This window comes from Ursus arctos, chromosome X (genome assembly GCF_023065955.2).
Source record: "Ursus arctos isolate Adak ecotype North America chromosome X, UrsArc2.0, whole genome shotgun sequence".
Taxonomy (NCBI): Eukaryota; Metazoa; Chordata; class Mammalia; order Carnivora; family Ursidae; genus Ursus; species Ursus arctos.
The window spans coordinates 37,937,259-37,947,489 of NC_079873.1; positions in this window are offsets into that span (position 1 = coordinate 37,937,259).

Consider the following 10,231-nt stretch of genomic DNA (forward strand, 5'->3'; position numbering starts at 1 on the left):
TATGCAATCGGATGTCTTCTCTGATAATGTGACATTTGAGCAGAGACCCGGATAGAGTGAAAGAGTGAGCCAGAGTGAGCCATGTAGCTATCAAGAGAAAGAATAAGTGCAAAGGGCCTGAGGCAGAGGAGGCTAGTGTTTCCAGAGTACAGTGAGCAAGCAGGGGAGTGGGGTGGTAGGAAACGAGGCCAGAAATGTAGCAGAGGGCTACATTATACAAAGTCTGATGCTGACCATGGAGAGGGGGGCTCTGAGCAGAGGAGGGGTGTGATTTGACTTACATTTTTAAAAGATCCTTCTGGCTGCTATGTGGGGAATAGATTTAAGGGAAGGGACAGGGGAAACAGGGAGGCCAGTGGGGGCTGTGGCAGACACCTAGGTGACACATGATACGGACTTGGAACAGAGTGGCAGCTGCAAAGGTGGTGACAAGTGGCTGAATCCTGCCTGGGCAAATTTGGAAGGTAGCTCCCCGCACAGCATCTGCTCATCTAACCGTCTCAGCAGAACGATGAGGAAAGTACTTATCATCCCCATTTTACATACAAATAAACTAAGGCTCAGGGAGGTTCATGAGCTTGCCCAGAATCACTCAGCCGCTGGCAGGAGGCAGAGCGAGGCCTGGCACCTAAGTCTGTCCAGCATTGGCACCAGTGATCTCAACAACCATGCGAGTGGTTGAACATACCTTCTGATCTTGCCCTGCATGGCTGTGGCCTATGGGTGGGGAAGAGTCGATCGTGGATTGAATGGTGGCCCCCAAAAGCTATGCCCATGTCCTAAGCCCAGAATCTGTGGCGTGACTTTATTTGGAAAGAGGGTCTTCGCAGATGTAATTTAAGTCAAGGATCTTAAGATGGGGAGGGTATCCTGGATTCTACAGGTGGGCCCTAAATCCAATGACAAGTGTCCTGATAAGAGACAGGCGAGAAGAAGCAGACACAGAGGAGAAGGCCATGTGAGGACAGAGGCAGAGATTATAGTGATGCGATCACAGGCCAAGCAACACCCGCAGCCCCCGGGGAGCTGGAAAAGCCCCCCCTAAAGCCTCCGGAGGGAGCATGACCCCACTGACACCTTGATCTCGGACTTCCGGCCCCCAGGACTGTGAGCCAATACCTTGCTGCTGTTTTAAGTCACCCAGCTTGTGGTCACTTGTTACAGCAGCCCTAGGACCCGAATACACGGCCAGACAGAAACGAGTCTTTCTTCCGCTCAGCCAGTATGATCTAAACTTTCCAAACTTCGTTTTCCTCATTTCTCTATTGCAGGCATATCCCTTCCTTAGCGAGCCCTTGGGCACGTGAAATGAAAGAATGTTTTGAAGTGCTTATAAGGTGAAGGAACAGAGCCCGGCTGTCCTGTCAGGATGCGGCTGACAAAGCAGGTGTCCTCAGAAGGAAGCAGAACTCCAACTGGAGTAACATCAAAGGTAGTTATTCTTGGAGGCCATTTCCGTCTTAGACTGTTCTCTGGTCGCGTTAAGCCTACTCTTACCGAAATATACATTGATACGTGGTAGTAGAGTCATTGACTTCTTCCCAGCTTAGGCAAATTAGTGTCCATTTCTACGACAAATAAGAAAAACATCAGAGTTTTAGCTGCAAGACAGCTGAGCCCCAGTCATGTGTGCCTGGAGTGGTTGTGATAAGAGGTGATGGGAAGAGTGTGAGTCTCCCTGCACTATGCCGAGCTGGAGAATCTCACCAAGTGCTGCCATCTTGTTCCGCAAATCTTTCTGAAGACTGCGGTACATTCATTTGGCTGAATGGTTACAGGGAGAGAAGGCTGTCAGCGAAGATGCTGGCAGGAGCTAAGATGTTTCGGGAGTCAAATAATTTGATTGGCTTCTGCCGCCTCTCAGGGAGTGAGGTCTCTGGGAGACCGGGCAAGGGATGGGCTGGTGGTTTGAAAACTTGTCCACAGATTCAATGACTCCCCTCCCATCAAGACGTAGAGTCTGACTGCCTTCCCCTGGAATATGGCCTGGCTTTAAGGACTTGGAATAGCACTCAAATCGGCACTTTTGCCAATGATAGTTCCCCACTGTTAGTGGGAAGGGCTACTTCCCCATCTACGTCAGAATATTCGATCCAGCTTCTGTGTGGTTCTCTGTCTTTCAGGACACACACCTTTGGCTCTCTGAGACATCATACAAGAAGACTGGCTACCCTGAAGCCACCATGTCGGAAAGACCGCGTGGAGATAGAGAACGAGGTTTGAGGGGGCCCCGCTGTTTGAGCGTTTGCAGCCCAGGTGAAGATCTGTGGGCCAAGAGGCCTTTGAGATAGTCACATCTCCAGCCACGATCTGGCTGCGATTACGTCACAGACTTGGAGTGAGACACTACCAAGCTGAGCTCAGTCAACCCCCCAGACTGGGAGAGTTGATAACCAACTGCCGTTGCTGTTTTACGCTAAGGCTGAGGGAGTTGTTACGCAGCAACAGACAACTGGAACAGAAGAGTGTATTTAGGTGATGACTGGAGCCGTGGAAGGGGAAAGAAAATGAAGGAACTGTAGGGGTGGTGGAGTGTGGTGGCATGTAGGGGTGGGGGAGGTGAGCTGGAGAGCTCTGGTTGGCCATGGAGATTGACCATATTTGTAATTCATGCATTCGAGTTCACTGAGGCCCTGCTTTGTGAGGCACTGAGCATAGAGACAGAGACAAGACCCAGTACCTTCCCTTAAGAAGCCTGCAATCTAGTAAGGTAAACAAGGGTAACAAGCCCGAGAATCCAAGGTGTACATTGTGGGGTCTCTCCCGGTCGGATGAGGGCCCCCAGATGCGGGGCGACCATCAGGTGGAAGATGGTGGCGCGGGCAGTGAAAGGATTCACCCACGGCAGAGCAAAGATAGAAGTTTGTGGAACACTGTGCAAGGGAGTGGCGGGCGGGACAGCGGAGGAGAGACTGTGTGCACCGAGGCGGTGGGTGGGGGCTGTTTTGAAAGAGGGAAGATGAGGAAGTACAGGGATGTATGGCGTTTTCCCTTTTCTGGTAACTGTGCCTGGTCGTAGGTAGCCCATTGGTCGGTTAGGGCTCATGGGTATTTTGAAGGGGATCACCTGACGGGCCTGTCTGTATTCAGCCTATCCCATTGCTCAAGCCCGTTGTCTGAAAGTGGCCTCTATATTCCCCCCCACCCCCGCCCCGAACAATTTTGACCCTTAAATCTTTAAGGTTGCTGAGGTTGGACGGTCTTAACCTTCTGTAACTTCTTCCTGTTCACTAGGGGCAGGGAGATGTCCCTACCGATGGGTCAACACCGGTCAGCTGGGCATTTATACGTAGGAATTACGAAAGGCAAAGGCAGTTATGTCTAGAGGTGATAACATTCGGGAATCTCCTTGAGCAGAGAAGGAAAAAGAAAAAGAAGCCCAAATAAGAGTCCTTTGAGAGTTGACAAAAATCTCCCGCCAGCCTGGGGGTTTAACCAATCATTAAAGGAAAGAGAGGAAGCCTTTCAAGTGCCAATTGGAGTCTTCCCGTGTTCTAGCAACCCCGTCACGTTCCTGCGGTAATCTGGAGTATATACAGAACATTCTGTTTTAATAAAGCAGCGGTTCCTCCTTGAGCTGCAGTCAGGCTATCAAAAGCGATTTGGTTTTGAAGGGTCACTTCCGAGTCGCACTTGATTTAAGGCAGCTGCTGTGTGCTTGGCTAAAGCCTCGATCTGCAATTTTACCTCAATAGAGGCAGCTCCTAGGGCAAATACGCCTAAGGGGTGAAACCATCCAGAAGCCCTCTTTGATGTCTAGCCTTAACCATATCCTATGGTTCACTGGCAAGTGGGAGAAGACCGGTCTGGGAATAGGGGCCTCCCCAAGTGCATCAAACAATCCAGTCATAAGTGGGGCCATCCATTATTTCCACAAGTTCACAGGGAACCCCATGATGTGAGGGGCACCCTGGCTTTAAGGGGCGATTTTGTCATCCCAGCCACACAGAATTATTCAAGGTGAGAGTTGAATTATACAGTTGCTGGGGAGTCTATCCCATTTTCCAGCTGTTTAAATAATCATACGCCCATGGGGTTCTGTTACTATCCCCACAGAATAACAAGCATGAAGACCGTCTATAGGGGTGTTTGGGTGGCTCAGTCGGTTAAGTGTCTGCCTTCAGCTCGGGTTATTGGGATCGAGCCCCATGTCGGGCTCCCTGCTCAGTGGGGAGCCTGTTTCTCCCTCTCTCTCTCTGCCCCTGCTCGTGTGTACTCTCTCTCTCTCTCTCTTGCTCCCTCTGTCTGTCAAGTAAATAAAGAAAATCTTTTTAAAAAAAAGACAGTCTATACATGAGTTATTGTGGCAATTTTTCTGAAGTTTACCTCAAGTTGTCTAGCTTAGGCAAACAACAAATATTCAAAGATAATCATGCTGAACTAGAAATTAACACCCACGAAGGTATGTTATGGAAACACAGCTTTCTCTAAGATTTTATGGATTTGTTTGTTTGTTGTTTATTTATTTATTTATTTATTTTTAGAGAGCGAGAAAGAGAGAGAGAGCACGAACAGGGGGAGGGGCAGAGGGAGAGGGAAAGGGAGAATTTCAAGCAGACTCACTGAGCGAGGAGCCCGATGTGGGGTCTGATTTCAAGACCCTGAAATCATGACCCGAGCCAAAATCAAGAATCAGATGCTTAACCAACTGAGCCCCCAGGTGCCCCCATAATTTTTCTCTTTAAAATCACCCTTATTTCCAGGGTGCTTGGGTAGTTCAGTTGGTTAAGCGTCTGACTCTCAATTTCGGCTCAGGTCGTGGTCCCGGAGTTGTGAGATTGAGCCCCACGTTGGGCTCCACACTGGGGAGGGGGAGCCCGCTTGAGATTCTATCCCTCTGCCCCACCCCTCCTCTGTCTCTCTCCCTAAAAAAAATAAGGAACCTCCACGGAACTTTCAGTAGCCTCTCCAGGCCAGGAGCCAAGCCAAATCCTTGCCATCAGACATGCCCACAACACCTGTAGATTTGGGCGAATTCCTCTTCTTGAGCTCCCCAAAATATCCTGAGGTTCTTGCACCTGCCAGGAAGTGACATTCTTTCCTCACCTGGTGAGGCTGCTGGGATCTTTGTAAACAAGGTATCAGGCCAACATTTCCAAGGGGCTCCATTGGCCCCACAAAGTCAACCTTAATTCCTTAAAGTTATCTGATCATATCAGAGGCTATGCATGTCTCTCTCAAATATGACATTCCGGTCAAAGCCTTGGTAAAAAACCAACGTTTTCAATGGTGTTCTCTTACAAGGAGAACAGATTCTTACTGAATTTAAGTACATAACTAGGATTGCCATGGAAGAAAAATATTCACTGAGACCTTTTGAATTTTAGAGGGCTCAGGTAGAGGGAAAAGTTAAATGTTCCCATTTGCTCACAAGTGAATACTTTATCACATTTCTGTAAATCATAGATATTTTAAAAGATAATTTCCTTAATCTGGAAGAGCAAACATTAGAGAACCAGCTGTGTCTCAAAGTAGAGACATACCAACTATAATCATCTTCCTCAGTTCATTTCGTCCTATGCTACTAGTTCTTAGTTTGAACGCAGCCTTTTAGTTGGCTCTGGAAATTCTTACCCATTTAAGTGTTATGATTTTAAAGATATCAAAAAATCTGTATTTGGTAAAAGTCCTTGGGGCACCTGGGTTAAGTGTCTGCCTTCGGCTCAGCCTGCTTTTCCCTCTCCAGCTCCCTCCCCCTCCCCCTCCCCCTCCATGCTGTCTCTCTCTTTCTCTCTCAAATAAATAAATAAAATCTTTTTTTTAAAAAGTCTTTTTTTGAATCTCCTTAAAGATGAAACACATTTCGCAAGAGCATCAAAACAATAGCTATAAATAACAAAAGACTCAAAAATAGACATGGTTAAAGATCCGATATGAGAGTTCATTATAATGCAATTGACAAAGAAATTCACTTATTTCTGTGACACACAACACTTTAATAATTAGAATATCAACTGATGACCTTATACTAGAACATAACATACCAAATAAACAAGCCTAATTAGTCAAAAAAGACTCTGTTTACAATTCAAATCTTGGAAGTTTGTTAAAACCCTAAAAAGTTTTAAAGCATAGGCCTAAATAGGATTACAGACCATCAAAGACCTGATAAGGACAAAACAGAGAAACTGTTTTTTCTGGGTAAAGAGAAAAAAAAAAAAACAACCTTTGTTTACATTTGCATATCAAGAGCAGACCAACAATCCAAGAAAACTGGTTTTAACAGAGAGAAAAGCAGAATTTCAACCGGACACCAGCGTACTTTTAAAATCCGTTCATTTCAATCTTAGTCTGCCCTGACCACACAGAAGATTCCTTTCCAAAGATTTCCCTCCACAACCTTCTACTAGTTTTCTTCTTTTTTTTTTTTTGCATTCAGATTTTTGTCCCAAGCCCTTTCTCTCCAAACAACCAGCCTCATTTTAAGACAAAATTACTTCCTTTTTCCTCCAGCAAAAATGTATTCTCATTCCTTACATCTTTCTTACACATCTCGTACTTTCCTACATACAGAGTTGCTGCCTTTACTTCCAACAGTCTTAATTATACTTAGCAGAATTTTAACTCTTAGAAACATTAGTCACCAGTGAAAACTAAGTAGGAACCAATTGTGAATTGTCTGTTACGCCAGAATTCTTCAGATGGCCAGTTTATGAATACATTTTATCCATAAAGCCCAAAGCATGTTTTCCAACAGATCCAAGTATCTTTAGTTTCTCTACAATAAGAAGCCAAAAGCACAAACCTACGTTCAGTAATCAATGTTTTAGTATTTTATCTCATTTGGAAAAGACTTAGATGTCCAACGAATTCAATCCAATTTGTCATCCAAGCAAAACTTTAAAGTTTTGGGTTACCAAAGACTTGGAAAGCTATCTAAACAATTATCCATGAAAACCTTGAAACAGATATAATCAACCATCATTTTGAGTCATCTCTTGGCTAACAAATCGTCACAGATAATACAAGCTTATGTGACCTTCAGTAATCCTTGGTAGAAGAGAAGTTTCATATTTAATGCTGATAACTCTATAAAGACATATCTATCTTAATTAAACCAACAAACTTAAATTAGTTTAAACATTAAATTATGTTCCACCTGGGTCCACTTAAAAGTCAATCGATTTGTCAGTTTTTACCTGGGTCACCGGTGGGGAAATCTGAAGTGGGCAGTGATGCAGAAAAATGTTGGGGTTCAGAGCTGATGGCCAAGAAGGAATTCTTGAGATGTCTTTGGTGCAAAATGGTGGTTTTATTAAAGCACGGGCACAGGACCCACGGGCAGACAGAGCTGCCCTGGGGTTGTGATGGGTGACTGATTATATACTTTCAAGTTGGGAGGGGGTTAGGGACAGCAGAAGCCTCCAAGGTATTTTGGAAACAAGGTTTCCAGGACCTTGAGGGAGTAGCTATTGTCAGGAAATGATCATTTATTTCTGTCTAATAAAACCTTCGTCATGAGACCCTGCAGATGTCTATCGGGCCATATGCTTGGGGAATGATTGCCAACATGTATCTTCGGGGGTTTAGAGATAAGAGAAGTTTCCAAAGGAATTTTTATGTTGAAGTGGACTTACAGGGTACTTGGGGGGGGTGGGATGTTAAGCTAAGGTTGCCTTTTGCCCTTAGCAAAGTATTAACATGGAGGCAGCTGAGTTCCTAGAGGAAGGTCAGTCTGCCTGTTAAGACTCCAGTGGGCTGTAAGTAGTAAGGAAATGTAATTTTTCTTTTGCCTTTTTTTTCCCACATCAGGTGGTGTAAGTCCAAGGGGGTGCTCGCTCCTTGGCGAGGGTAGGAGCAGGAGCCAATGGTGTTAGAGGCACTGACAATGGTAAAGGAGCCAGTCACGCTGGCTGCACCCAAAATGGTGCCGAAACAGGAGGAGGGAGAGGGGAAGGCCAAAGAGGTGAGGTGCCTAAAAGCCCAGAGGGCAGAGAAAGAGGACTCCTGTTCTAAAGCTCCTCAGCTTGGACAGATGAGCAGACGCCATGTTTCTCCATCAACGAGGGGAAATTGGCAATCCAGGTCAGGCTGGATAAGGCAGGGAACTTCCCCGAAACAAAAGGAACTTTGGCAGCTGTTTGGGGATATTCCTTCAAGTCCCTCCGGAGGTAGACTAACTGGAGAGAGTTGGCTGCAATTATCATAGCCGTTAGCCCAGGAAATGAATGAGGGAGAAGCCCCCACATATAACAAGAGTAACCTGGGCCTATTAGGAGGAACAGAGAGAGAGGGTCTGCATCCCCTTCCTTAGGGAGGGCCTGTGTTTCCTCCAGCAGCCTAGGTTTATTAGGAGGAGGCCTATTTAGATAATGATCATCTTACATTCTGTAAGAGGCCCTGAGGTCGGGGTCCTGATTTAGGGCCTTGAAACCTAGCGAGACACGGTTTACGGTTTTTGTGGAGGTCGGACTTTTGGGACAATGCCCTGAAGGCTTGCATATCTGGGACTTCCGACCGTTTGGAGGGGTTCCGGCAAAGGAGGTCAAGCGGGAGAATAGTATGATAAGAAAGTTCTGTGGAAGGGCCATAACTCTTGATTTGGGTGTTTGGATTGAGGCCAGGAAACATAAAAAGATGAGACATTTTTCCTCAGCCCTTGGGGGTCAAATCTGTTCCAGCTTTAAGAACAGAGCTCAAGGGTGAGTCCAGGGACTCGAGGGGGTTTGTCCCACTGTGGGAAAGACTAGCTGCCATTCCCAAAGGGTGTCCTGCCAAAGGGAATGGGGCTCCCGCTCGTGGTCACAGTGGTGACTTCAGTCAGGGCTTCCTGCTAGCCTGAAAAAGGACTGGACCTTCGACGAGGTGACTGACTCTTTTGGGGCTCCTCGTGCAGGGTTCCCCCAAATGTGGGGGGCCAATAAAGTCTCCCTGCATGAGCCACCAAATGTGGGGTCTCTCCTGGTAGGATGGGGGCCTCCAAATGTGGGACCACAATCAGGTAGAAGCTGGTGGTACCATGGTGAAGGATTCCCCCTCGGCAGAACAAAGGAGGTAGAAGTTGATGGAATATACCACAAAGGAGCTGTGCTCCGCACAGCAAAGGAGAGGCTGTCTGCAGCCAAGCAGTAGGTAGCGGCTCTTTTTAAAGGGGGGAAGGTGAGGAGGTATGAGGACATATGGATTTCTCTCTTTTTTGGTAACTGTGCCTGGTTGTAAGGAGCTCATGGGTCAGTTAGAACCTATGGAGATCTTGGGGGGGGGGTGTCCCCGGATGGGCCTGTCTGTATTCAGCCAGGAGGGTCGCTGTGGGCCCTTTTGCTTCACTTCACATTTCACTGCTCAAGCCTGTTGTCTAAAAGCCACCTCTCCATACAAGGCGCAGAAGTAGGATGGGAAGCGAGCAATCATTTTTATGTGGGTGGGGAAAGGGACATCCGAGGGTTAGGGAAGGCTTCTTTGAGGGTCAGAGCTTTGAAGAATGAATAGAAATAAAGGGAGACTGTGAAGCTAGCAATCTTAAGCTACGGAGCCCCTCACATGCATGGCCTTTCCAAGGCCCTTGGATGGGCCTTACTCATACAGGGTTCTATATTTTTGTAAAATTTGAAAAAGATATTTTAACTGTAATTTGTTAAGATCTTATATTAGTCAAGGTTTTCCAGAGAAACAGAATATCTATCTATCTATCTATCTATCTATCTATCTATCTATCTATCTATCATCTATCTATCTATCTATCTATCTATCTATCTATCTATCTATCTATCATCTACCTATCTCTTTATTTTTAAGGAACTGGCTCACATGATTATGGAGATGAAAAGTCCCAAGACCCAGGAGAGCTGGTGGTACAGTCCCAGTCCCGATCCTAAGGCCCAAGAGCCAGGAATGCTGATGGTATAGGTTCCACTCCGAGGGCAAGAGAAGACTGAGGTCCCAGCTCAGGGGTCTCACTCGACATTTTTGTTCTACAGGTTTTCAGTTGATTGGGTGAGGCCCACCCACGTTAGGGGGGACAATCTGCTTTGCTCGGTCTGTAGATTCAAGGGTTAATCTCATCCAGAAGCATTCTCACAGACACACCCAGAATAATGTTTGACCAAATATCTGGGTACCCTGTGGGCCGGTGAAGTTGAGACATCATATCAAACATCACAGACCTCTGTCTTGTCTCGTTGCAAATGTTACTCCCTGACATTTTCCCTCATGTAGTTGTTGTTAGAATTCTGAGGATCTGGGACGCCTGGGTAGCTCAGTTGTTAAGCGTCTGCCTTTGGCTCAGGGTGTG